Source organism: Egretta garzetta, unplaced genomic scaffold, assembly GCF_000687185.1.
Source record: "Egretta garzetta isolate BGI_Z169 unplaced genomic scaffold, ASM68718v1 scaffold656, whole genome shotgun sequence".
Classification (NCBI taxonomy): Eukaryota; Metazoa; Chordata; class Aves; order Pelecaniformes; family Ardeidae; genus Egretta; species Egretta garzetta.
In genome coordinates this window covers 1,394,765-1,422,471 of record NW_009259968.1, presented here as the reverse complement: position 1 = coordinate 1,422,471, position 27,707 = coordinate 1,394,765, and positions in this window count along the sequence as shown.

Here is a 27,707-nt window from a genome sequence, read left to right as displayed (position 1 = left end):
CAAATAGTGCTAATCTTCAATTAGGAGTAAACAATGAACTTTACATTTTATCTGTAGGAAAGTAATTGCATAAAGTAACAGGTGCCGCAGTGATGCTAAGCTGTTGCTATTAGCTTCACTTCATCACCAGTTCACTGAAACGAGGACTGATTACAGTGGCAAAGCAGAGCTGAGTTTGCAGGTGAGCAACATGTGATGTGTAAAATTAAAAGACTGTAAGGGAATCCTCAGTTAGAAATTTTTTGAAGCTCACTTTCAAAATTCATGATCCTACTTGAACCTTGCTCACTTGAAAGTTCAACTCCACACGTGTGTTACCATGGAAAAATAAGCAACATCCTTCTCAGCAAAACCTCAAATCTGTTTAGAATGGGGGATTTAAGTAACAAAGAGTAAGAAGAGAGGAACTGGGTGCCTAATTCTCGTGAATAAGTGAAGAAGGTAGCAGCTGAATTCAAAACAAAACCTCTCCTGCTGTTTTTTCTTTCTTTGTATTGTGCTTTCAATTTGGGGGGGGGGGGGGGGGGGCGGAGGGGCCCCGAAAGCCATTGGCAGCCGTGGCAGCCCTGCTGTGCTGGGAGGTGAGGGGAGCTGTGGTGGTTCTGGGGCTCCCTGGGTGCCGTGGGGTGTTGCGACCCTCTATGAGCAGAGCTATGCAGGGGGCTCTTCCCTGTGGATGGGGGACCCAGGGGTGGGGCAGTTGCTGGGAATGGGGTACCACCTCACTGGGGGCTGGAGAGGGGTAGCCTGTAATGTAAGCATCAAAGAAGCTGTTTCCCAGCAGGGTAGACACTGCTGGAGGGCATAGCCCAACCTGAAGATGCTGTTCTAATTTGGGGGGGGGGCTGGGTGGAGGGAGGGGGTTGTCTGTCCCATCCCTTAACTAGAATTTAGGATATTCTGCTAGAAAGTGGAAGATCGGACAGTTTACAAAGTGACTGTAAGCCCAGATCTCTCCCTGGGCAAGTGCTGGCTTTTTCTGCAGTAGAGGCTTGCTGTCAGCTGCTGTGACCTCTTCCAGCAGATGTCTTTTTAGAAGCTTGGGCATCTATATCCAAAAGAGCACTGAAGTGTTTGGTTCTGAGGCGGCAGAGGTACCTGGTGGGCCTTAGGTTACTGAACATTAGAAAGATGTGGTTAGGCTTCCCTATTGGCTTGATCAAGCTTTGCGAAGCAGTGTTTTTTCACTGATGATAGAGCAGACCTGGATAACTGTCTGGGTGGTCTGGTCTGATTTGACGTGACCAGCTATATTATTTTGGAGAGCTGAATGCAAAATGTGGTTTTGAAACCTAGGGAGATTCTTTTGTTCCTAATGCTTTTTATTTTTTTCTTCAGCCCAACATATATAAATTAATTCCTATTAAAATAGCATTCCACTCAACTGTATTTAGCACTGCAGCTATACCAAGACATATCTTTAGGTATTTGTTATAGTTTAACAGTGAACGTAATTATTGGCCTCTATAAATACTTCAGGTTCTATATTATTTTTTCAGGCAAGGCAGTAACATCAAGACCTGTCATACAGGGGATAAGAAAGAAGGAAAAGTAAAGAGCTAGACCATCTTTCTCTGAAGCTATTTGTACAAAGGTAAGGTAATTTTATTCCCTCCAAATTTTAGTATCCTATGCTAACTGGGGAGAAAAAAAGCTAAGTTTCTATCTTTCTATTCAGTTTCTATTAAGTACTAGCAGGGTAGTCATATAATGTGTTCTGCATTTCCATGTTTGTTTGAGTTAAAGGTTTGTGATTAATTTTTAAAATTTCAGCTCAGGTTGTAACTGAAGGGCTCATACCAAATGTTAACTAGAAAAGCAGCTAAAAGTATTTCATAACTGCACATAATTTAAGGCAGGCTTAGTCATCTCTGATGTTCCTTGCTGGAGAGAACAGGTGTCGGGACAAGTCAACTAGTAAAAAAGTGAGTCTTGAGAAATGGACTTAGAAGGAACTCAAGATATTTTTGTACCAAAAACCTAGAAGTTGTTTTCTTCTAGAATAGATCGCAGATTTGGTGATGGGGACATTCTGAAGTCTTCACTCTCATGGCTTAGGCCCTAAGGTTAAAATGCCTATTTCGGAAGTTTTGAAGTAAGCTTTGATTTTTTTTTTTTTTTTCTTTTTTCAATCCTCCTCCAACCCCACCCTGCTCTTGTATTTGAATTGCATAAATCTTTTATCACAAGAATAGAGATAGCCTTACTTGAAGTCAGTAGTAGCTGCTGAATAGTCATCTGTGTTTTAATATCTGATTATTTTGAATGAAAAAATCTGATTTGGGGGTCTTGAATACAGTATTGTACACAGTCTACTAGAACAGACCTTTTCTATCTTTTATAGTGCGTAGGCGTGGATAGCTGCACAGTGTTTTATCCCTCATTTATGTGCTCAAGCAGAGCAGAGCATCCGAAAGCATCAATAGTATGTTTAAAACAGAGAAGGGAGGAGATGGGCACTAAAATGTTTTGACTTTTGAATTGCGTGCCAGCAGTGTTACTTAAAGTAACATTTAGTGCATCCTCTCCCTGCTATGAAGTTTGTTTGTTTTGGGGCTTTTTGTTTTGTTTTTTATCTTTCAGAGATCTCTTCTGAAATGGTTCTTGTGTTAGTCGCTCAAGAGTTAAATGTAGCTTTGGATAAAGAGGACTGTTACTGTAAGTTTTTTAAACTAGACTGCTCTGAAAAAAAGATAACCATTGAAGACTCTGAAAGGCTTTTTGAATGGTAACCAAGTTAAGGAAGCTCTGAAGTTCTTTGGCTTTGCTGCTGGCTGCTCTCGCTCACCAGGATCCTGGCACCCTATCACTGTGCCCTCATTGCCTCCATAGCTCCAGTTCTCCTGTCAGGGAATGCCACTGTACAATAGGTCCCCTGGGGCTACTTGGATGAGTGACAACCAGACAGCTCCAAAGTGACAAGTGTTTGAATGTCTAATTGGGTCAGTGCACAGGTGCCTGCTCCTAATGAGTGAGATGTTCTAGCTTTTCTCTGTGACGTTCTCTTGGTTCCTCTCATTTTTTCCTACAGTTGTAAAACAAAACTGTCAATACATTGATGTGAGAGAACAGGCATTACGAAAGGAGAAGGATGATTTCCCATTAGCCTGTTTTGGTTAAATTAGCTTTACTGCTTGAGTACTGACTGGAAGGGAGGCAAAGAAATCCATTAAAGTGACGGATCTTTGCTGATACAAATGGACATTGGAATAGACAATAAAGTGATTTATTTGACTGGTGAAAACAAATACATTGTCTTAATCTTTATGTTAGGTAGTTTTCATACTGATTAGATCAGGAAATGTATGGGAGAGAAAAGGAACTTGTTGCATCTGCACAATGAGGCTTTTCCTAAGTCTAATAAACAACTTGCCTTCATAGAATGCAGTCAGATGTAGGCAACTGATGTGCAAGGGAACTGTTTAATCTTATTGAAGGCTTGGTCTGTGCAGAGAAAATAACTGACATTAAGTCCATAATCCATATTATTCAGGTATAGTTGCTCTCCTCTTGTCTGTCCCTCAAAGAACCATAGAATACCTGGGGTTGGAAAGGGTGTCTGGAGGTTGTCTGGTCCAACACCCTCCCTCCCTCAAAGCAGGGTCAACTCTGTTTGGACAGCTGGTTCAAGCACTTGACCACCCTTACAGTAGAAAAGTGCTTTCTTTTGTTCAGATGGAATTTCATCTGTGGTAATTTGTGCCCATTGCCTCGTGCCCTGTTGCGGGGCACCAGTGAGAAGTGTTGTTTACCCCTGCCCCCATCAGGTATTTATACACATTGATAATATCTCCCTGAGCCTTTTCTTCTGCAGGCTAGAGTCCCAACTCTTTCAGTCTCACCACATATGTCAGATGCTCCAATCCCTTAATCGTCTTTGCAGTCCTTCACTGGACTTGCTCTAGGATGCTTATGTTTTGTTTGTACTGGGGAGCCCACAAGTGGACACAGCACTCTGGATGTCTCACCAGTGCTAAGTAAAGGGGAAGGATCATCTCCCTTGACCTGGTGGCAACATTTTTCCTAATGCAGCCCAGGATGCTGTTGGCCTTCCTTGCTGCAAGGATGCACTGCTGGCTTATTGTCTACTTGGGGTCCACCAGGGCCCTAAGGTGCTTTTCTGCAGAGCTGCTTTCCAGCCTGTCATCCCCCATCCTGTACTGGTGCCTGCGGTTATTCCTCCCTAGGGTGCAGGATTTTGTATTTCCTTTTGTTGAACTTCATGAATCATAGAGTCATAGAATCATGGAATGCTTTGGTTGGAAGGGACCTTTAGAGGTCATCTAGTCCAACCCCCCTGCAGTGAGCAGGGACATCTTTAACCAGATCAGGTTGCTCAGAGCCCCATCCAACCTGACCTTGAATGTTTCTATGGATGGGTCTTCCACTGCCTCTCCAGGCAACCCGTTGCAGTGTTTCACCAACCTCACTATAAAAATTTTCTTCCTTATATTCACTATAAATCTACCCTCCTTTAGTTTAAAACCATTACCCCTTGTCCTGTCACAGCAGGCCTTGCTAAAATGATTGTCCCCATATTTTTTATAGGCTCCCTTTAAGTACTGAAAGTCTGCAATAAGGTCTCCCTGCAGCCTTCTCTTCTCCAGGCTGAACAAGCCCAACTCTCTCAGCCTGTCCTTGTAGGAGAGGTGCTCCAGCCCTCGGATCATTTTTGTGGCCCTCCTCTGGACCTGCTCCAACAGGTCCATGTCCTTCTTGTGCTGAGGGCTCCAGAGCTGGACGCAGTACTCCAGGTGGGGTCTCACCAGAGCAGAGTAGAGGGCCACAATCACCTCCTTTGACCTGCTGGCCATGCTTCTCTTGATGCAGCCCAGGGTACGGTTGGCCTTCTGGGCTGCCAGCACACATTGCCAGCTCATGTCCAGCTTTTTGTCTGTCAGTACCCCCAAGTCCTTCTCAGCAGGGCTGCTCTCAATCCTTTCTTCCCCCAGCCTGTACGGATACTGGTTACCCCAGTCCATGTGCAGGACCTTGCACTTGGCTTTGAACCTCATGAGGTTCACACAGGCCCACTGCTCCAGCTGAAAGATTCCTGTTGGCTTATTACTCAGCTCTTCGGGAACCCAGTGAATGCCAGTGCAACTAGCTGGTGTATCAGCCACTACTCCCAGTTTGTGTCATCAGCAAACTTGCTGAAGGTGCACTCTTGCTGCATCATCCAGGTCATTAATGAAGTAGTTAAATGGCCCCAGTATTGATGCCTGGGGTGCACCAGCAGTGATTTTCCTCCAGCTGGACTTCATGCTGATCACAACCCTTTGAGCCTGGCAGTTCAGCCAGATTTCAGCCCATCTCACCGTCCATTGGTCTAGTCTCTACTTCATCAGCTTGCCTATAGGGATTTTATGGGAGACACTGTCAAAAGCCTTTCAAAAGTCAAGATAAAAACCACCTGCTGCTCTCCTGTCACCCACCGAGGCAGCCATTAGCTGGTCTGTTCTGCTCAGAGCATCTCAGTCCCAGCAGGTGCTGCTGGCAGGGTTGCTCCGTGCAATGAGTGCTTCCCCAGTTCAAGGTTTGTTTAAAACAATATTGTCGGTTTTGCTTTGGCTGACTTGCATGTGTGTTTCTAAAATAATGCTTTTATTAATGGTATATATTTAAAAGCATGAAGAGTAGTCATTTAAACATTGTCAGGTTTGAAAGTATTCTAAATGGTGTGAAGTCAGCAACAAAGCTTATTGTCAACATTGTTTTTATAGCAACCATTTGAGTTCCTATCTTGTTGTCCTTACTAATAAAAAGACCTGCTGACAGAGACAAAAAATAAAGACAAAAAAAAAGGTTTGATGCAGTGTCTTACAGCTGTGTGCTAAAGAAACTGAAGAAAGGAAACTTTTAATTGATAGGAATCAGAGGAATTATTTATAATGAGAAAAGTAACAGAAGTACAATTTTTCAAATTTACAGTATTCCTTTTAAAACTTTTATTGTGGTAAATGTCTTCATTCTAACAGGACTGGCACATCACCTAGTTAAATTTAGGAAACTTGGTAGGAGAAATCATCTGGAAAAGAGAAACATTTCAGTAATGTCTAGTCAGCAAAGAGGGAATGAAAAGAGTTTCTTATTCAAGAATGTAAATGTAAGTATTTTCAAGTGTCAGAAATTCCCTCTAGAAATCAGAGACACTTTTAATGGATTGCAAAATGGAAGGCTGTAGAAAGGGTACACTGCTAGTTTCTTTTGTGGAAAAGCATGAATTTATGTTAAAAACACCTCCCAAGGCTTTTATTTAGTGATAATAAACTGGTGTGTTTCATAAGTTCATTTAGAGCGAAACAGAATTTTAAACAGAAGTAGTTGTAACTTATTTAAGGATCACAGCTGCTCTGGTTCTAAAGCCTGCCTAAATGTAGTAAGTGAATGGTTTCTAGGTTAATTGTAGCGTTCGTATAAAATATTGGGGTTTGCCCAGCTTTTTTTCTTGCTTTACAATCTCTAATTTCCTCTTATATAGACTGGTTAAATTTAAATGGACCTCTTTCTTCAGATGTTCCTTTTTTAGCTCTCTTGCAATGTTTGTTTTTTTTTTTTTTTAATATGCTAAAAAAGGACAGCACATAAGGAAAATATATAATTCTCAGTTGCCCAGTTACTGATGCATAGAGTCTTTTCACCAGAACTTTTGGTGATTACTTAGGAGTATCACTTCTATGCTACATGCATGATTGTGAATTTGAGTGGGTTCCTGCATTAATCATGAATACAACCGCAGATGCCATAAGTAAATATTTTATAACTTTTTTTAATATAATGTTAAAAGGGGAGGGGAGGTAAAGAAATGAAAAGAAACATGAAACCATTTTTTGTTCTATTTTTTCCTGTCTTTGAAAGCTTTCTGAGCTTTCAGCTTCCTGCGAGAGAAGCAATGGTGAAAGATCTTTGGAAAATATTTGAGTGCCATATTTTTGTTCCGTGCTGCTTATGCATTTACTAATATCCTTCTAAGACTGACTGTGAAACACAGAAGGCAGAAAATACAAATATTAAGACATGGATTTATTGTACCTCATTTTAGGCGCCCTGGATACCTCAGTTAATTTAGCAGCATCGTTCTTAAATCAATGGGAATTGAGCCAATTAAAAAGGAACATGATTTTTGATAGGCAATTTAAGTTCTTTTTTAATTTACCTACTCTGCCTATCTGTATGTCTACTCAAACATGTGCAAGCACAAAAAAGAGTTGGTGCCTAAGTGCTAACAAGGAGCAGAAAAGGTGGTAGTAAGTAGAAAGTAGGGACAATAGGAGGTCAGTGAACTGCTACAGAAATATTTATATGTGGAACTTCAGCCTATGAATTTCACTGCTTCTTTCAGTTGTTCTTTTTTTCCAATTCTCCTAATCAAGTTAGAATTATTATTCCTCCTTTGAAAATGTTGTTGCACTCATTCTCGCTATTTTTGTCCATTTTTAAATATACTGTTGCTAGTATAAAGTGGGCAGCTTTAGGAGAAATATTTTGTTACTGTTGCTTAGCTTTTTTCAATATTAAAACTCTCGGTAAAGATCTTTGAAAATTAAGTTAACATACCATGTTGTTACCATACAGGATTCTTTTATCAGAATAAAGTATTTATATGCATCATTAAAATGGCTTTTGGGTTAGCTATATTTATTTCCAAATGTTTTGACTCTTGCAACAAAATGCATGGTTACAGGATCATAGAATGAGGTTGGAAGGGACCTCTGGAGATCATCTGGTCTAATCCCTCTGCTCAAGCAGGGCCACCTAGAGCTGGTTGCCCAGCACCATGTCCAGACAGCTTTTGAGCATCTCTAAGAATGGAGGCTCCACAACTTCTCTGGCCAACCTCTGTGAGTGCTTGGTCACCCTCACAGTAGAAGAAGTGTTTCCTGATGTTCAGAGGGAACCTCCCATGTTTCAGTCCGTGCCTTGGTGATCTCAGTATGCCCAAATGATTTCAAAACTTTTCAGATATCTATGACTGCATCTTTTCTGTCTTTCAGAGATAGCTCTTAGGATTGCTTGTAGTTCAAGAGTTTTATTTTAAAATATTACACTGCTGAGGGTACAAACTGGGAAAGAAAACCACATACCAGATATTCTTCTTGAATACTTGGGCCAGATCCAGTAGTAAGAAAGCCTTCCTGAGTGTGGAAACACTTCGCTACTCAAAACTTATTTGAAACTTGGGAAGTACTCTTTTTCTGGATTATTAAGAGGAACGATTTAAACAATTTTAAATGTCGGTGAAGTCAGTTACATACTTCTAAATCGGTACAATCAAACGTCTTCTGAGTATGTCACTAGGTAGAAATAGAACCAAAAGCCAAGGCAGGTCACTCTCTTTAACACAAATGCTATTTTCTTTTTTCAGTTTCCCAATGGTTGACAGTATTCCCTGTAGCTGATCCTGCTTTAATTACAGAACAACTACTAGATTCAGTCTAGTGTTCTCTCAGTTAATATGTTAACACCAGCTTGTGTAACTTTGTTTTATAAAGAAGCATGGAGGGGGAATAGCGGAGAGGTAATGAAACAGTAAAGGTTACCAGAAACTGTTTTTACAAATCTAACAGAATAAAGCAAATGCTTAAGTTGACCAATATTAAACAAAATTTTTAAGCTCCAACTGAAGAATTTTACGTGAGTGCATATAACTTTCAGTTGTGACTTAAGTCGTCCCGAAGTTTAGAAGACAGGTTTATATAGTTTTGTTAATAACTTTCCCCCTGTAAAATAATGTTGCCTCAGTGGAAGCTTAGACGAAACTTATATGTATGCTTCTACTTTATTGCAGCTATGCTGTATGGCAAATATATATCATTTGATCTTTGAAGACTCCAATTTATGCAGTTAGCAGCATAGTAAAATCATTTAGTTTTTGAGGTCTTCTGGTGGGGCTGGAAGTCATCCAGTCCAACCTCCTGTTCAAAGCAAGGCAAACTTTACAGAGTCAGAGCAGATTGTTCAGTGCTTTGTCCCTATTCAGTTTTAAAAATCTCCAAGGGTGGAGATTCTACAGCCTCCTCAGGCAACTTAGTACGTTCCTAACTGCTCTCCTTGGAGAATTTTTTATTTAAGTCTGATTGAACTTTTCCTTGCTGTGACTTGTGACTACCTCCTCTTGGCTTTTTGTAGTGTACCTTGAAGAAGTCTGGCTGTGTGTTTTCTGCAACCCCCTTTCCACTGTGACTTAGGGATTGGTATTGGGAATGTACAAGGGCCTTAGTACCTCCCTGACTCAGTAGTTCATAAATTACTAAGATACTGTTGGGAAGCATTATACTTACTTGTTTAAAGTCTAATTTTGCTAAATATTTTATGGAGCATGTTAACATGAGAAACAGGCAAATAAGCGTAGTACTGAAAAAGACTGCAGCATTGTACAAAGACAGACCTTTTGTAAAGAAATCCCAGAATACATCTTTTTTTCCCTGGGTCTGTCATGTGGAAGACTTGGAAATGCAGTATTTTTTATAGAATGTTTTGCCAGCATGTAGGCTCATGCTCACAATTTCAGGAGTGTGTAGTAATAAACAAAGAAGATGAAATAAAGGACATAATCGAGATTTCAGAAAAACTTGTGGTACTGTATGACACGAAAGATGAGCTTTCAAAATCAGTTAGGAATAAGACCATTGAATGGATTACAGCAGGATATAAACAAAGGATAAATGTTTATTGTGGAGAGGGATAAATTGTTTTTTAAGTCACTATTTTTTATTACTGTCTCTAGTAATAGAAGAAAAGAAGGTGCACTTCCTTGGTTTTATTATAAATTTATAGAAGAGTTAGTAAATGTAATCAACAGACATAATATTACTGGATAATCTGGACAGATTTATGCATCAATAAAATGTAATGGATGTAATAAAGGCAGCAAATGAGGTGCATTTCAGTATCTGGAGGGCTTCAGCCTTTGCTGAAGGTCGATGTCCTTTTGCAGAGGAGTATAGGTAACCCTTAATTTTCTGAATATTTTTCTAGTGTTTTGCAACAGGACTGTATTATGTAAATGCATATGAAGATTTTATTATGTGAATGCATGTGAATAGTTAAGTGACTGATACAGTGTAACACTTCATTTTAACTTTGTACTATTTATTTCAAGGAAATCATATTCTAAAAGCTTTAAGATTACAGACGTTTTTGCATTATTGATTGAGCTACACAGTCATCTCTGAAACAAGATGTTTGTGTTATCAGTGTTACAAATTGGTAGTATGTGAAGAGGTATCTGGAATGTATGGATTTATTTCTAAGCAGCTGGGGATGTAACGGGCTAGTAAATCTAGATCTGTGCTCAGGATAGAAAGAATAAAGGCAAGTAGTGGGTTGTAACTAACTTCCCCCTTCTCTTTTTCTCTCCAGAAATATCTATGTCAGTTAGTTCCCCTGTATCAGAAGAGTATAGTAACACTGCTCAAAATAATAGTATTTGCTCCATTGAATGGGTTTTAATCATAACTTTGCTACAGTCTTCAAATTCTGAACAATATTTTGTTGTGCTGTCTATCAGTCTGAGGGGCTCTGAATTGCTTATGTTATGAGCCTCAGTTGCTCCTGAGTAAACTGAAGATAACCTGAAACTTACAGAAGTGTTAAGAGTAGCAAGGTGGAGGCTGTATTTATTCCTCATGCCCTGCGCTGCTCCCAGCATGATACTATATGGTCATCACCAAGAATTAATTCCTCAGCTACCCCTGTTGTCTTCAGAGGAGGATGAGGCTGGTGCCTGATCTCAGGACAGTTGTCCATGTGGCTTTTTCCTTCTTCAGTAAGGAATCTGGCCTGTTTGCAATTAAGAGGCTCAGTAGGGACAGAGGAGAAATGGCTTTAGTATCTCTTGCTCCTTTTTGTGATCAGAGGGAGTGCTGTTGGTGTATGCCAATTCCTTTGCCAATGCCTGTATCACATGTGCCTCTACAAGTAGGTCAGCTAAAACTTTAACATAACAATTTAGCTTCACTAGGGTTCTCGTAACTTAGTCGACTTTCTGAATTATGATTTGCAAAACAAGATGAGAAATTTAGTCCCAGCAACACAGATACTGTCTGTGGATGGAAAGCTGGACACGTAACTAAGGTTCAGCTTTTTGCTGCAGGCAGGTATAGGAGCTGTTCAGACATTGTTTTGTATTTCTGTGTCCTGTGACTAGTAATCCCAAGCCTTTTCCTTGGTCTCTTCTTCTGGTAGAAAGCTGATTTTCCTATTTACAGATTTTGATTTCATTTTTTACTAGCAAGGGTTCCTTTTTCTCTTTCCTTGTACAGTTTCTCAATTGTCTGCATTGTTTGCAGTAGTTTTCTTTCCCTCATTTGAAGCCTGGCCCAGGATTTTCATGGGGCTTTTTAACTCGTGCTACCCCATGGTATTGCATGTCATATTGCAAGAATCTGAGGATATGTAGGAAAGGAAACCAGTCAGAGGTGCTTATCAACTGAAGATTAAGGTTAAAAATAAGCCTAGCAGAAGACCACAGATATTTTTCTAATATACGGATGCCAGTTTAATTCATCATTTATTTTTTTTAAATGAAATACTCATTCTTAGTTCTTTGAATATTTTAAAAAGTGTATATTAGGAATCTCATTTTGTATCTCAAGAAATGCGATGTCTTTCATTTCTGATGCATGGTATATTACATATGAGTTCAGTTGTAGCATGTAGACCTGTAGACTTCAGATAAAGAAGATGTGGTAATGTATTCCACGTACATGGTTTTGCTTTCCATCCAAGACAATCTAACACAGCTATTGTTCTTAATGAACCTTATGCCTGCAAGGGAGCGATAGATGCCAAAGGTTTTTCCAGCAAGAAAAGTTGCAGTTTATTAAATCTCTTTGCTGTGGACAGCACATATTTCACTGTGAGTGTGTGTATGAAAGAGAAGAGAGAGAGATGTAATCTTGAAACCACAAGATTTCTGTGAAGATAAGTTTCTCCCTTCTCGATATTAGTGGAGGATTGAAAACACAATCAGTAATGAATCAGATGACCTCTCTGACTCTCATGTTCTTTCTGTGTCTTTCTTCCTGTCTCTTTTCCTTCCTGATTGTCTTTACCAGACATAAGAGGTGTGACTTGCTTCCGTAGGCCTACAAAGTGTCCTTTGGGTCAACGCATGCTGTACCTGGTTGATAATTGTCAGTGGGTATCAGCCCTTCCTGTTCCTGAAATGAGACCATTTCTGAGCCATTTTTTAGTCCTGTTTGACTTGGGATATATGCTTCCAATTCTCATTGATTTCACATCATCAGACATGAACAAAAGCTTACTGAAGCTTCCACCATCTCACCCCTAATATTCTGTATATGTTTTACTCAAGAGTTTCTTTCAGGCTGGTTCAAGAGAATACAAAAGACCATGCGACTTTGTAGGCCATACTGTGACTCTGACATTGAGGTGTTAATGGCGACCAGGAAAAGATCTGGATAGTGCCTTAAAAAACCCGTACATGTTATGTTAGGAAATTATTGTGAGAGAGGTACAGAGATAAATTTAGAGAAGACAAGAAAGGCCAAAGATGGTAATAAAGGAAGGGGCTATATTTTTCTGCTCAAAGAATGGTTTGCTTTTTTTTTCAGAGGTATTAACTGAGGTTAAAATATAGAAACTGTATAAGAAAACCAATTTTTTAAATTAACACTTCATGGAGGATAGTTAAAAATATGACTTCCAAGCTTAAGTTGCGTTGCTTAGTTGTACTGTCAGAAACCTAAGCAGACGCTGTACAGAATCCCAGGATTACAAGTGAATGGGTCCTGATGGGCCATCAGGTCGTGTAACTATTACATTAGTCTAAGTCTACTTCTGGGTGGAAGACTGAGTGAGAATTTGGTAGCAATTTGAACTTTATATTAACATTTAAAATACAACTAAATCCAGTTTTGGTTTTTTTGGGGGGCAGGTTGGGGGCTGTGTGAGGTAAATGATAACTTCTTTTCAGGCTGTGACTTAAGAGGCCCCTTCTTGATCTCTGTTCTCCTCCTTTATCTTACAAGTGTACATATATTTCAGTATTTTTAAAAATGAGAGAGTATTCACATACAAAGATCTGGGGAATAAAGAGATACACAGATTGGAGCTTCAAAAATATTTTTTTCTTTCCATTGTTTCTCCTAAATAATTTACACCCTTTACAAATCTTTTAATGTCTGCTGCTCATCTGCTGCTCTATTTTTTTTTTTTTTCCTGTGCTTTTCTAGCTGCTGTGTTTCTAGGACATGCTCAAGTAGATGGAAAGGTTACAAAGCACTGAATGGGAGAAGCTTCTCAGTGAAGTGGGAAAAGCAGTAGAAAATAAATTGTATGAAGATCCTGCAATAAAATACAAGATATAATAGTTGAGCTATTGAAGTAATATCTTTAGCATGAATTTGCATGCAAAAATCTTATCTTTAATTAGAAATTAAATAACGCAGTTAAGGTTAGCCCTTTGTGATAATGTATTCCAACACCCTTAACAGGCCTGAGTATCAAGTGTTTACAAATCTTGATTTTTATGAATTGACATTTTAAAAGCTATTCAGTAACATATTCACAATAAAATGTGTCATGAGTGATTAACAGCCTGTATTCTAGCATAAACATTTTTTTTTAAAAACGGTTGTTTCCAAACAACAAAAAATAAATAGATTATTCATACCACACTAGGCATTACTGCAATTCAGTGTTACCTCAACTTAAGTTTTCCTGACAATTAACAGATTTTCCAGAACTGTATAAATTACATAGTTTACAGTATTGTGAAATGAAGTCACCACTTTTAGTTTTACTACAGTTACTTGGAATTTTCCTTAGAAAGAAACTACTCTGTTTTAATCATTCCTGTCTTGCAAGTATTTTAAGTGTTTTTGCCTTATTATAGAAAATTATTTATTTTGAGAAGGTTTGAAACTGAGAATCTAAAACTGACAGTTACTAAAAAAAAAAAAATAAAATTTTACTAACTTAAGGCTCCTCTGCACTGTATTTCTTATGTTGTGTCATCATTTGAACCTTGCCACTTAAAATACATGGTAAGTAGTCAATGTGAAGGACCTGCTGAGAATGAACTGTGTAAGAGAAGCTAAATAACTGAAGAAGTTTACATTTTCTAGGAAACGCCTGTTCAAATATGAAACACTTTCAAATTTGATTTGTAGTGCTTATGTAGCTAGATCTGCTAATTATTGGAATAAACATCCTAGTTCTCAAAAGTGTTGCTCCAACGTAACTTCGGACTGTGTTTGGTGAGAACTGCTATCTGCTGTGTGTGGCTGTATTTAGCTCCGTGAACCTCATCCAGTCAAAAATTGATTTTCATTGAGTAGAGCAACTGTTCTCACTGGCTGCGTAAAGATGAATTAAGTATTACAGGCTGTTCCTTGTGGAGTCTCTCAGGGCTGGTCTACAACTTGAAAGTTTTGTTGGCAATTTACTGGGCAATTAAATTCTCAGGAAGTACTTCAAAGGAAAATGAGTGTTTAGCTGGCAGGAATGGGTGTTTTCCAGCCAGAGAAAAGAGAAAAACATTGCAAGGAAGATGTAAACCCTGTAGGTATTTTTTAAATAACCTAACACCAACTGCCATATCTTCCTACTAGTTGAAGTTTGTTCAGACAAGTTTCTCCAGTCCTGTGTGTGAAACGGTAGCTCTCAGGCCCCACAGGCTTTGAAGGTATCAAAACTCCTTGACATTTAGAACAGAAGACTGCAGAAGGGCAGTGTGCTTCCACCCATTAATGTCTTTCAAGCAGTTCTAAAACTTGTGAGAGAGATCCATATCTTGAAGGGTGTTATGGAATAACATACAGCAACCATTCTTCCAAATTAGTCACATACTTAGAGGACAGTATTAGTTGCCTTGGACTGTTTGCAGAGCCCTGGAGAATCACACAACTTCAGTTCATTCAAAGTAAATGCATTAAGTTTCTTACAGTATGTTTTAACCTTTTTTTGCCACTATACTTCTCCATGTCTTATTGACTCAGCTAGCACAGTATTTGCTGTTGAAAGAGTAAAGGCAGTATTTTGTTCTTTGGGGGACTTCGGGATATTTACCAGAACAATGAGATGGTTGAGGAATGTGGAAAAGTACAAACATTTTAGACGCAGCACTTTGGGTCTTTGGTTAGTGAAATGTTGATGAATTCAGTTAGTTGATACGAAACGCTGGAAAGACACAAAATATTCCTGCAGCCTGAAGATATTAAAAGTGGTTGTGGGATTTAACAGGAACCATAAAAGAGTTGTTTTTCTACGTTAACAATTGAATCTTGTTTCTTTCTTTACACAGTTCCCCCAAAACAGTATCTGGTGTGAAATACAATTGTGATTCTCAACATTTTTGCATGTATGCTGCTATCAGTTTTTAACTTACTTTATAAGTGAGCTTTTTAAGCTGAAGCTTTTGTAAAATCAATTTGCTCACTACAGAATTATGCTTTGTTTAGTCAGTTGAAAATTAACACGAGCTTAGAAAAGCATTTTGTTTAACTCATTTTTTTGCCACTGATGCAGAAAAGTGATTAGTAACTCATGCTTAAACTATAAGGAAACTGGACACACACCCCTTCTTTCTAAAACGAAAGCAGTGTGGTTTTCAAGGTGTTTGACACTTGTTCACTGGTGTTCCAAAAGTAAGTTATGAAAAGGATTTTGAGAGCCTGATTCTTCATACTGTTGTCACAAAAATCATGTGAGTAGCCCATGTGAAGCTGAGCTGCAGGAATACTGGTAAGTAAGAAGTAAAACTGGGAAGGCTGTTCGGCCTATATGCTCTATTGAAACAATCATATGAAAGGCTTACCACGAACAAATGTATTATACTGACTGAAACAGTCATCACCATACTTGTGCTTTCCCAGCATCACTGTAACACTTAGATAATGCATTTTGAAACTGAAATGAGATCCATTTATTAATTTAAAGCCATATCTTTGGAGGAGCTGGGAGGTATGGTGAAATTGGAGAGGATTTAAGTAACTGTGTTTTGATATGAACAGTTTTACTTTAGTACTTAAACGGGGAAGAGCCACAAAGAAAGCTTCCTTAAACCTCTGAATGTTTACTGTGCCATATCAAATTAAATCTTTTCATTGATTTAACTGTTTGTTTTACTTAAAGGTCCAAGGAGGATGCTTAGTTTAATTTGGACAAACACACTGTAGCAGGGTCTAATCTTTACCAAGTGGGACTGAGTGCTCTTAAGGATCAGAAACAGCTTCCACAGAACAGCAACTAGTCTATCAGAGTACTGGGTTCCTATTAGAGGGCAGCCCTACACAAGAAGATACCTGGATTGTGGAAGATACTGTACTGCTACTCTTTGCTGTATATACTCTGTAGAAGCAGTTACTTATGTTTTTTTGACTTCACAGTGGCCCAGCTTCAGGACAAATATATAGTCCCAAGAGTCTCTTGATTATGGCCTTTTTCTGGCTTACTCCTGAACTGGAAATAGCCTAGCATGTAGGTTTCCTCTTACTCCATAGTTGCATTGCCATGCTACTGTGCAAAGTGTTGCTGCATCCTTCTTCCATACTCAAAGTCATGGTATGGTCTCATGACTGCAGAACAGGTTTTCAGATCCAATTTCTGGTTTCATGCTGATACAACAGTACTTTGAGCTCTCAGGAGAAAGACAATTTAAAATTTTTCAGTAGTTCCTGTTGGCTGTGACAGGCATTTCCTCACTGAGATTGCTAGTTGTTGTGAATACCATGCATAAACATCTGACTGTCTTGTGTTCAATGTCATAGGGAATGTAGATGCCCAAACCAACAGCATGAATTCTTCTCTGGAGCTAGGTGCTTATGTCCTTACAGTGTTCAGGGCTCGGAAGCCTGTGTATGTTGTTTCTGGGTTTGGTCCAAGGTGTTCAAGTAGGATCTTGTGGCCTGCACGTACAGTAGTTGATACTCTCAGGTTGCTCATTGTTGAGCTATTAAATATCCCCAAGTTTCATGGTGTCCAGTGATGTATGATCTAACCAGTCAAGAACAAGGTTTTCTTCCTTGTAAAAATGCAAATAAACAAATACTACAAACACAGAATTGCAGATTGTAACAACCAGTGTTCCTGCACCTGTGATTCTTCTTGCAGCTTTAACACAACATCTCCTCCTCTTACACAGCTTCAGCTCTTTTTCTACACCTGTTGTTCAGTGGAGGTCTCCCCTGTAGGCTATAGAGTTTGTCTTCAGGGCTGCCGGGAACATTCAAGAAGAGATGTTGCGCAGAGAAGTGAGCATGAGAGAAAGGTTACTGAGAACACAGGCTTAGGGCACAAGCAGACTGTAAGGGCAATGTGTGGTATGTGCATTTGTACCTTGGCAGGTGTCAGCACTTATCTCTGTTACGCATGCGGTTACCTTCCTCGTCTGTTCAGTAGAGTAACTACCTGTGACATGTCATGTTTGACAGTAGCTTTTCTGTGGAGCCTGCGAGATGTGATTTACACAGCACCCGTGCTCTCAGGTGCTGTCTTGCACCCTGCTGTCTTCTCACAGACCTCAGGAAAGCCAGTAACTTGACCTGTACTCCTCTCCTGAATTTAAAGCACATGAGCTCAGCGCAACCTCCATTTTGTTTCCAGGAGACACCCACTTTGTACCAGGGTGTGTAGCTGCTTTGGTACTTGTACTCAGCCAGATAGTAACCTTATTTGATTTGAGGAACATGTTTGGATGCAATTGTGTCTAATGGAACTTACCAGCAGAATTTCTATTGACATTATTAAGTTAGGATATCATTCATTATCATTGAGTGTCTGTGATGAGATTGCGTTTGTAGTGGTATATAAAAACTGATGGAATTAGGTTCAGATCATTTAATTTACTCTTCTAGTTGATTTTTGGCAAGCTCTTTTCATCCGTACTAGTCTACGCAAGTAGGAAGATACATGCAAAGATGTCTATGCTTTTTTCAACTTAATTAATTTGAAAGGCAAGTAGCCATGACAGGATATGAAGAGCTTTCTGTGACACACTCTGTGACATTTCATACAGCAAATACACTTGGCCCTTCTTTGGAAATTATCACTGAACAGCAGTTACGAAGCCATTGCTTTTTATGGTACCATAATTCTTCACCATTCATCCCCAGTGGGAAAAGGCTGAAGGGACACACCATCCTGTGTCGATGTAATTTGCTTTCTAACAAGGTGACCTCTCAACTTAGTATGTAGACAGATGGGTGTTCTTTGAACAGCTGAGCCAGCAGAAGATCTTACAGCCTATCAGCCTGCCTGACTTTCTCCCAGCTAATGGGTGTTGCCTTCCTATGACAGCCAACTGAATCACTCATTTGATACTTCACCTGTTTGAATCTTGTTAATTCCTTTGTTAACTGAGCCAGCTGGAGGGAGGACACTTGTCTGTAACCTTACAGAACCTGTAGCATGCTAGTGGTGGAACTAAATTGGGCACAGACCTATAGTGATGGACCAGAAGCTTGATGAAGAGTGAGGGATAGTGGCTCGAGTTTTGCAGGTGGATTTGTGGAACCTAGTCTAGCATGCGTAAGTCTAAGGATAGAGAATTAGAAGTTTTGGCCCTAAACTTATTAGGCAGAGGCAAGAAGAATAATCTCAGTTTTGAACAGAGCTGAGCTAAAAATCTCACTGACCGTATAACATGATCAGTAAAGTACTAGATTGGGCTGTGGGGGCACTATCACCAGAGGGGAAAAAATGCTTACAGTATCATGTTGCATTCAATTGAGATCGCTGTTAGAATAGTAAAATGTAGCAAGTGATTTCAGACTTCTAATTAAACACAAGGGATTTCATTCCCTCTGTTGCAAAAGGTGAAACCTAAAATTTGTGATACAAAAATTTCCCAGTTATATCTTTTTTGCAACCCTTGTAAGTCCTTTGTGAAATAGAAAAAATACATTTAGAACAGCATCTATGGAGCATCAACATTTTCAAGCTTTTATTGAATTATTGGTCTATATAGGATTTGTGGAATCCAAAGCAGAAACACTGTTAAATAATGCATGCTGAAGAATACGTAATCTTGCATTTATTCCACAGAGGCTTTTGGTTTTGTTTTGGGATTCATGAACTCTCACAGGTCTTCTAAAAATTAGCAGATGTGAGTACTGTAATAGCTCAATAATGTCATCTGTCTGGCATCAGGAGCCCTCTTTTGCAGTAGCTAAGTGTCTTTTGATATGTGACGCAGTCCGGTAATGTTGTAAAGCTCTCGGGCTTCACTAAAGAGTAAATGACCGAGTATCAGCAGTTTGTAAAGCCTTTTAATACTGCTGAAAGAACAGATAATGACAGTGTACAGTGCTAGAACAAAACAACAAAGACTGGATGTGCAAATGTTGATGGCCACTTAGTTTCTAAAATAATTACAGTTCATGTGGTTTTGGCTTTTACAACTTTGGAGTATAAATCCTTTTTGTTGAATTTCTATAAAGTGTTATTCAGGAAACACATTTCTGCAAGAAAACTGTCAAATGTTTAGCCACAGAAAGCAAAAACATTTCTTTGAAACCTGTCATCCAGTCATCTGTCAGTATATTCATTAGTTTTTGAAATGCTACCCGAGCAGCCATGAATTAAAAAGGGAAAAGTTGTTTTGAAAGAGGATATATCCTTCTCATGTTAAAATGTATAATACAGTTTTGTAAGTAAATTACTGACCTAATCTAGTGGCAAAATGACAGAAGAAATTAAATTCTCCCTGGCAAAATACAATAAAAATTGAATCTGTGGATTATTCACAAAATGCTTTTATCCCTGCCTTGTTTTGTAATTTCTTTAAAGCAAGTCATGACAGCCTGAACAGAGGATGGATGGGCTCTCTGGAAACAGTAGAAAGTCCCTTTTAGGTCTGCCTGCTGAAGCACTTGATCTCAGTCAAGTGGCAAAAGGAAAGGCTCTACCTACTCTCACGACCAGAGGAGTGCTTTCACCTCTCTTCAGAAAGTACTTCCTTTCAACAAGAAAGGTTAATGTGTTCTTCATTGCATTCTGTATTCAACAAGATCGTGTGTAAATTAATGATGAATTTCTTAGTAGAGCATCTTTAAAACTACAGTTAGTTTAGTAGAATACTTCCTGCAAAAGTTCTTGTGCCTATCGACATCCTTCTACGATTGTTAGTAATGCAGTCGGTGCTTCTTCCATGTTTGAAGTGTCTGATTAGAGTACAGAATAAATGGTTATTTATTGCAATCGGATAAAGCTTCTTGATGCTGGTAGATTTAGCCACTGCTGTTTGTTGTGGCAAAGCTAAACAGAGCTTTCCACTCAAAAACATCTTTCCTCTCAGAAAAACCCAAACAAATAAAGAATTCCTACAGATTTGAAAAGAGGATCGTCTGCACATGTGTGCTCACTCACAGAGGTAAGAATGAAATCCCTTGACGACAACAGCATGCTGAAGGGGAGGGAGAAGCTTTGACACAGCCTAAGGACTGCCAGTGCATGGCCTGGGCAGAAGCAGAGGCGGTGAGCTGCTTGGTCAGGGTGCTGCCTGGAAAGTCTATGAAGCTTTGAGCACAAAATGAGCATCTGATTTATTTTTGTAAGAATGTCACATTAGACTCTGACAAATGAATGAAATGCAGTTTTAAAATCTTATTATTGGAATAACCTACACACAGAGATAAAGATTTGTGAGAGTTTCCGGCTATTAATTTCATTTCAACTGTTGGTATACTTTTAGGAAGGAAAAAAAAAATTCTCAAAGTACTGTCAATATAGTAGAAGAGGAGGAATGTTGCTTTTCACATGAATGCTGGCCAAGAGGCATGGTACACAGTTTAACTGATTATTTAGCAAAAATGGATTTAAAATTCTCATATAGCTCTGTGAGTTTTGATGGAGAATCTTGGGTTAATTCTCCCTCTGTGTCACATTCCAGAGTATTGTATTAACCTAACCAATCTGTCTTTGCACCCTTTTTCCATAAATACCTTAAATATGACTTTTCAGTTTCCTTTTTATAATAGCTGCTTTGACTTTTAGATAACTTACTGATTTCTATATCGCAAACTGATGTGCAAGCGGGAAAGCTCTGTTGTGCCAGTTGTATTTGAGATGCAAGTGAGCACAGGAACTGCACAGTCAGGGTGCTTTTTTTAAAGGAGAATACTCATCAAAGCAACAGGTTCTGATTAAGTTGAGAAACAGAGTTCTAATTTGTCACAAGGCAGACTAAATATTGTTTTCATATGTGTAGGTATATATATGTGCACATATATTGCTAACTACATAATTTAGGTAATTATATGACTAATGTAGGCAACTGATTTTCCTACCCTTTAGAAATAAAAGCCTTCAAATACAGAATTTAGACTATTTTTAAATGCATCCTGGTAAATATTTGTGAAGAATGGTACTCTGTTAGAACTGTTTTGCAGGAGACTGCATACACTGATGTATGGTAGTTGCTTACACTTTTTAAAACTATTTTATTCCCGATAAACCAAATAAATGTTAGTTGAATAAATTACTGTAAAAGGTTGGTGGATATAAAACTCATGGAGATGTAGGAAAGGTTTGACATTCCTTTCTACATGACTTATGGAGTTTGCAGAATATAGCGCTTCTCTTCAGAATTAAAAAGTCACTTATCTGACAGACTACGCTAGGAACAATGCTGCAACTCATTAGGAAGAAATACAAGGTCATGTTTGGAATCATAAAGATAGTAAAAATGAAATATAAATGCTAGGAGTTCTTTTTTAATGGAAATGCACAGTGAAATTTATGAATGTCACCTTGTGAAATCTGTCTGAGATGGCGAAAGAGTCGATGTGGGCTTTACAGGCTGCTGTGCTATTGCAGTACAGGCGTGTCACAGGAAAGCGTATGAGGGCAAGAGACCCAGTTCTGTTCTTTTCTTCCCCATGTGTGTCAGGAGTCATTCCACTGAGGTTAGTGCAGTTCTACGCATGTGAAGTAGAACTTGCTTCGTGTTAGCATTCTTGTTAGTTGGTTCTTGTTAGCCAGATCATTACATCTGGAATCATTTTTCTATGAGATGGACATTTTAGTGCAGGATTTTTAGTGGTAGGAGGACTATAGGATTATTTGCTTATTGTATCCTGCAGTTGAATGTATTTAAACCTGAAGGTGTTACCATCTAGAAGGAAATGGGATATGTCCAAAGAGCTTCCCTTTATGAAGGAAAGGGGGGAACAGTCCCAAAGCCTTTGAACGTTAAGGCCACATCTCCATTGCTGTTCATAAAAGAAGGCAAGAGGAATTCAGAGACGAGAGGAGGTTTAAGGTGAAGTAGATCAATTCTGAATTATTACTTATATGATCTGGGGCTATCAAAGCCTATTCTGGACCTAATTAAATGACCAGTATGTAGGGAGAAGTTTAGTATCCCTTCCCATTGTTAAATTAATGTATTGGTAGCCTGCTGCTTACAGTCTATCCCTGTGTGACATTTTGTCCAACATCTTGTCCTGAATGTGTGAAAAACATTAAAGACTGTGCTCTAGGTATGTTTTGAAGTTGCTGAATATGAGACAAGGATACATTTTATTTTGAGGTAACTTGTTGGTATCTCTTATTTTTCCATAAATAGCAGCATTAAATGATTGAATGGTATAAGATTCTGTTAAAGTCAGCAAATGGGATGCTAAAGTCAAAAGCAGTTTAAAAAGGAAGTATGGATGTGAATCACGGGGACGTGAAGAAACTGGGTCCTAGCTGAAGGCTGTGCAAAAGAATGGTCATACTGAGTAAGTGATTAATCGGAATGAAAGAACTAAATACAAATGAAATTTGAAGACTGTGTCAGCAGCAGGACAGAATTGCTTGGGAAATGCAGTAAGTCTGCAATTCTGAGAACTTAATTCTTTCCCACAGCAAAGTAGGTGAAGAGAAAGCCTCTTTGGGAGGCTGTCTTTGAATAACATGTATTTTAAACTTTATGGACTTCACTGAGAGTTGAAAAATCATGATGATCAAACATCATCTGTTGACTTTCCATTCACTGAGTTAAATGGAGTAAGTCAGAGATACTAGGATCTTTCTTTCATATTTTTTTATTATTTTAGAAGAAAAGCAACGGTGCATAAATACATGTTTTCAGATGTTTGACTCTGCTCTGAAGTAATTTTCCTTGGCTTTGCAGAGTATTCCTCACCAGTGCTTCAGAAGGGAGGAACAGAGTCAGCTTAGAGTGATGGGAATACTTCAGTATGGCATTGACCCAGCTCAGATCCATGAAGACTTAGGCTGGGGGCATAGTTTCACATGATGCTTCACTTTGTTTCATTTCAGGCTGTCATCCAGAAGAGGTCATTCCTTCTGGGAAATCTTTGTCATGTCAGAACCTAATCTTTCCTTGCATAGGTTTGTTTTTCTCTTGGATCAATGAACTGATGCAGCCCACTGGGGATGCTACAATTCTTAAATGCAAGGAGAGAGGGCAGGAACTTGCAGTGAGGAACAGAAGGAGAGCTCAGGACCTCTACATATCTGCTTGACAGCTACTTGTCATTTGATCAGAGCAAGCCTAGTGTGAAAATTCACCCCTAAATAAAGTACCAACTTTTTCACTCAAGTGAGAGGCAATGTTGGAGAGAACTGTAAGGACCATTCTTGCAAAAAAAGGGAGTATGGCCAGTGAACGGACAGCCCTAATTCTACCTCCCCATATCTCCGCGGCCAGGTCCTATTTTCATTTGTAGAAATTAATTAGCTGCATAATTCTGTGACTCTACCCAGCAAACCAAAGAAGAAAAGCGGTTGTTCAAGTCTCCATGAACCTCCTTTTCAATACCTGCAGTTGTTTAGAATATATGGAAGATTAAGTACAGAAATGTACCTTCTAATAAATTACTTTGATGATCAAGAGACTACTGCTGGCAAAAAAGAGCAACTACTTTTCTAAGCTGGCACTTAATGCTTTTATAGTAGCAAATGCAATTATATGGCTAACGTCATTTCTACTCAGCAGTCAAGTTAGTTCAAGTTTAACTGTATTTGCTTTCCCAACTCAGATTTCACTGGGTGGTTTTTTTTTTTTTGGTGCAGGTCAAGTTAGTTCAAGTTTAACTGTATTTGCTTTCCTAACTCAGATTTCACTGGGTGGTTTTTTTTTTGGTGCAGGCACCTTGACCCAGATATGTTAGAAGCAGTTCGTTTTGTTTAAAAAAAATATTTTAATTATCCTTCTGTCCTTTTAAAATCTTTGAGTCTTTCCTTCCTCTTTCTGTTTTCCCTATGACATTCAATATCTCTGCTAAACCGGTACCGTGACTTAGGTAAACTTTCTCTGATGAATGTGAGAAAGCATATGTGAAATTCAGAGCACCTCTGTCATGCCAACTGTTGGCTTTATCTTTGGAAATTCTGGGGTTTGATATTGAACAAAAGGTGTATCACACTTTTCCCAGCATATACTGATGTGAATACATCTTGTGATGTTAAAAATAGCCAAGATTTTCAGCCGTTGTGGAAGAAAGGAATGTGGTTTAATTAAGCAGAAATTTTATTATCTTACCTGGCAACTACCCAGCAGCAAGCATTCTATGTCAAAATGCATGTAATTTGTTGGACCCAGCCTAATGCTGGGAACCCACTATCAGGATTAAAGAAGAGTAAGGAAAGGTCTGTCTTCATCTTTACCTTCTCCACGGTTTTGTGGAGGATGCTTCCAGGTGACTCTTTTACAGCAACTAGCTCCTGTTCCAGAATGAATTATGAAGTTAAAAACAAGACATTAGGGCAAATTTGGAGATCCCTGTGATGCACTGTGAAAAACTGTAACATCTTAAAATAAATAATAAGGGGTGCAAACAGGTCGGTTGCCTTTGTGTTCCACTCTTGGTTCAAATGTGAAAAAAAAACCAAAAAACCCCCCAACAACCCAAAACCCACCTTAAGATGCGAATTGTAAAGGAGACACAGGCTCTTTCCTTTTTCTGCTCTTCAGGGTTATAAGAAAAGTATTACTATGCCCTACTGACAGGCTCTAAGTATGTTGATGCCTGTTTTATGCTTTTCCTTCTGGAAGAGGAAGCTTGCAAGGGTTTCCTTGGTCATCGTTGTCTGGTTACTGCTGCACAGGCAACAACGTGCCATAACCCCTTTCATGAACATGATCCGATTCCATCTAAAATATAGTGCAAAAAGTTTGCTCTGGGATCTCAAATAACAAAAAATAAGAAACAAACCCACAAAACCTAAAAAAAACCAAACAAACAAACAAAAAAAAAACCCAAACAAAAAAAAAAATCACAAAAAAACCCCATCCCTGAGACTTGTAATACCTGTCTTGATATGAAAAACACTGTTTTCATGCACTTAGAGATGAAAGTTGATTTGCTACTTTAAATTCTCCTCTGACAGGGAGTGAAGCTATTAATTTCATTTCAGATGTTGTCGGGACAAATTGAACTTCACTTAATTGTGAAATATAGTTATGACTTTAACTTGTAGTTTACTAAAAAAATGGTGAACTGCCTACCAGATCTTGGCAGTGAAACACCTTGAGTCGAGTTGCTGCTAAGGAAGGAAGGAATCAGGGCTGGGAGAAGGCTGCCCTGATTTTGCTGCCTGGTGTTATCAGCTAATCTCAGCTATTGTAGCTGCCCTCTGTGAGAGGGTACTTTATTATTAATTCAGTATTTTATTGTTCTGATAGTAGGAAAAGCCATATCTCAAAGCCTCTACCTCAGTATGAGGTAGATTATTCTTACTACATGCTGGGTAGAGTTGCCTTTTTCTTTTGCTCTGTCCATGAGCCTGGTGAAGCGTTTCCTGGGAGCCCCATTTTAGGCTTCAACTTCTTCCTGTAGACCATATGGAAAATTCAGTAAGACATCCCCATTTCCACAAGTTTTGCTTTCCAGAAGTACTGCTTTGAGATACATTATCCCTCTGAGCAAATCTGAATTGGGAATTAAAGCTGTGAAACCCTAGGGAATAATGCCTGAAGGGAAGTTAAAGGTGAGACTGAAAACCAGGCTGGTTTCCAAGATGTAAGAACAGGAGATCAAAAATTAGTTTCTTCCCAATGGTGCAGTAGTTTCTACATGTCCTTACAGACCCAATTAAAATAACATTTGATTAAAATGGATACAACAAAGCACAGTCTTAAGTGGTACTAAGTCTCTGGATAAATTGAAAAACCAGCAAAATTTAATTTTATATTGAAGATTAAAGTCTACTTTCTGGTCTTAGTTATGCTAGGGTTTCTCTGGTGTATAAGCAGTAAGGCAATTTAATGTAAAATTAAAAATCTTTGGACACTGTCTCTCTCAATTCAAATTAGCATGCCTGAGAAAATACTTTTAGCTTTTAATGTTGATTTATAGCAATTTTGCATTCTTTACATGTTGAAATCTGGGACAGTATTATGCTAATACGGCTGTATCACCTGCAGGTGTTGCTTGAGAGTCGAGTGAGCAGTCCTTTGTATTTTCTTTGAAGGATCAATATTTCGAGATGTGCAAAGGAGAAGGGTCTGACTGACAAGCTGCCTTGATACACTGTTATTCTAACTATGACTGGATTGACTGAAAATTGCCTCAAAGAGTAAGATAATTTGTAAAAATTCTAAAGCATAGCTAAGTGTTTGAAGTAATCAAAGCTAATTAGGAATATTAATTATTTTCACTTTTTAAATGTCTTGCCTTCCTTTTTATAGTTTCTTGAATTTTTCCCTTCTGAAGTGTTCATATTTTGTACTGTATTTGTGTGAAAAATATGCATTAGATGTTACAGCTACGCAAAAATTAGATTTGGCAGAATTGACTGAAGTAATTTCTAATAATTGTGCTGTGAGGAATTACTATTGAGTGTACTCACATTATTGGAGAGAAACTTGTTTTTCTTTTTTTATGCATGTCTAGAAATTTAACAAATAACCTGTCATAAGGGGGAAAAAAAGGCACTTTGGAAATAAAATGGATGCATAATTATAAAAGTGTCTTTTCATGAGAATAAGAATTCAGTTGTGGGGTAAACTCATGCTGCCTTGTTTCTCAGCCTAGATGTATCATCATAAAAAGCAGATGTTTCTTTGGTTGCCTCATTGTGTGATACAAATACTATGTATGTGCATGTTAATAAGCTATTTTTATTTTTGAATGATTAAATGTAGTCATTCCCTAGTGTGGATAGCGTAATATGCTTATCAGCCTGCTAGTACCAACATACAGTCTGGATTACAAGTTATATGGTAAAGTGCTTTTGCAGTACTATCAGCAGAATTTTAGAAAGTTTTTGTATCGTTATTTTGGGATTTTGTAATACATTTTCTTCTTGCAATGCTATTTTTTCCTTTACCTTGAAGAATCTTCCCTAATCCAATAGTTGTTATTAATTTTGTGAGAGGATATGTGCTTAGAATAGTATTCATATAATGAGAAAACAGACTATTTGAAAGAGTACATTGAACGGAAAAAAGTTTTTCTTCATCCATTGGTGCAACTGTGCAGAATTGCACTGAGCTTAATTTAAAGAGCAAAAAAAATTACTTGTGATGAGTGCTATATTTGCATTTGAGATCTTGATTTAAGGGATAAATTAGTTGTAATAAGCCAAAGAAAACAGTAGTAAACATGGCAGTATGAAATAAATTTCTTTTATCTCCTCAGTGGTAATGTGAATGTGAAATTCAAATGAATCTGTGAACAATGTAAATTTTTACATCAAAGTGTAATGTTTACTTACATAATAGATATGAAGTCCTGGGTAAGATTTTTTTCATCATTAATGAATAGCGTAGACATAAAAAAAAATGT